The sequence below is a fragment of the Rattus norvegicus genome, chromosome X (genome assembly GCF_021556685.1).
Source record: "Rattus norvegicus strain SHRSP/BbbUtx chromosome X, alternate assembly SHRSP_T2T, whole genome shotgun sequence".
NCBI classification, from domain to species: Eukaryota; Metazoa; Chordata; class Mammalia; order Rodentia; family Muridae; genus Rattus; species Rattus norvegicus.
This window is the reverse complement of record NC_141554.1, coordinates 70,128,914-70,130,736: the sequence shown is the minus strand read 5'-3', so window position 1 is coordinate 70,130,736 and position 1,823 is coordinate 70,128,914. Positions and strand designations below refer to the sequence as shown.

At 46.0% G+C, this 1,823-nt stretch overlaps 1 pseudogene; it reads right to left on the bottom strand.

The window, feature by feature from the left end:
• Positions 1-256: 256 nt before the first annotated feature.
• LOC108349227 (glyceraldehyde-3-phosphate dehydrogenase pseudogene) lies at positions 257-1,251 on the bottom strand (annotated as a pseudogene).
• Between the last annotated feature and the right edge of the window lie 572 nt (positions 1,252-1,823).

Sequence of the window (1,823 nt, the reverse complement as noted above, 5' to 3'; positions counted from 1 at the left end):
TATTACCCCAAATAGTGAGGTAAGTCTAATCTAAAGCAGTTTATGCCCTTCATTTTTGGGGGTGCAGCAAACTATTGATGGTATTTAAGAGAGTAGGGAGGGCTCTGTAGGCCCCTCCTGTTATTATGGGGTCTGGGATGGAAATTGTGAGGGAGATGCTCAGTGTTGGAGGCCGAATTGGGACTGGGACTCCTCAGCAACTGAGGGCTTCTCTCTCGCTCTCAGTGTCCTTGCTGGGTGCGTGACCCAGGGTTTCTCATTCCTTGGAGGTCATGTAGGCCATGAGTTCTACCACCCTGTTCCTGTAGCCATATTCATTGTCATACCAGGAAATGAGCTTTAAAAAGTTGTCATTGAGAGCAATACCAACCCCAGCATCAATGGTGGAAGAGTAGGAATTGATGTTGAAGTGGCAAGAGACAACCTGGTAGCCGAGAATGCCCTTTAGTGGGCCCTCAGATGCCTGCCTCACCAACTTCTTGATGTCATCATAGTGGCAGATTTCTCCAGGTGGCATGTAAGATCCACAATGGATACTTTGGTGGTAGGAACTTGGAAAGCCATGCCAGCGAGCTTTCCATTCTGTTCTGGATGACCTTGCCCACAGCCTTGACAGCACCAATGGATGCATGGATTATGTTCTGGGCAGCCCCTTGGCCATCATGCCACAGCTTTTCAGAAGAGCCATCCACAGTCTTCTGAGTGGCAGTCATGGCATGGACTGTGGTCATCAGCCCTTCCATGATGCCAAAGTTGTCATGGATGACCTTGGCCAGGGGGTCTAAGCAGTTTATGGTGCAGGATGCATTGCTGACAATCTTGAGTGAGTTGTCATACTTCTCATAGTTCACACCTATCACAAATGTGGGGTCATCGGCTCAAGGAGCAGAGATGATGACCCTTTTGGTCTCACCCTTCAAGTGGTCCCCAGGCCTTCTCCATGGTGGTGAAGATGCCAGTAGACTCCATGACATACTCAGTACCAGCGTCACCCCATTTGATCTTAGCTGGATCTCGCTCCTGGAAGATGGTGATGGGCTTCCCAATGATGATAAGCTTCCCATTCTCGGCCTTGAGTGTGCCATTGAATTTGCCATGGGTAGAGTCATACTGGAACATGTAGACCATGTAGTTGAGGCCAACAAAGGGGTCGCTGATGGCAACAATCTCTACTTGTCCAGATGCAGCTAAGGCAGCCCTAGTAACCAGGCGCCCGATATGGCCAAATTCATTCACATTGACCTTCGCCATCTTTTCTATGGGACAAGGTGGTACTGGGCTGTCCCTGGAACAGGGAGGAGCAGAAACTGCCCTTAATTTTATAAGTATACCCTATAGACTTACACCCAAATTAAAGTCCAATAACTACAAATGTTTCTCGTTTTGCTCAGAAAGATTGGCAATGCTTCATGCAAGTCTTGTTATAACAACTAAAAAAATCTGTAGATATTGCAATTTAGATGAATTTTAATCCAGCAACATAGTTGCACTGATCACCTCTGAAGTCCTAGGTCTGCATGATCTGACTAGAATGAAGATAGGGTCTTAGTACACACCTTTAATCTCTCTGACTGGAATTCTGTAGTACTTACTTTTAATCCCAAATGACTTCTAATTGAGGGAGAGAGATGAATAGAGAAAGATTTGACAGATTGAGTCAGAGATAGTATATTCCCAACTCTTAGGCGAAATGTTATTTAAGAGTGTTACAGGAAAAGTGAAAGCAATATAGTTGAGTGGAGTTGAGTTTTGTTCAGTCAATTGGGAGTCTGTTGAGGGAGTCAGTGCAGTGAGTACAATGCAGTGGGGTTGAGTGTGTTCAC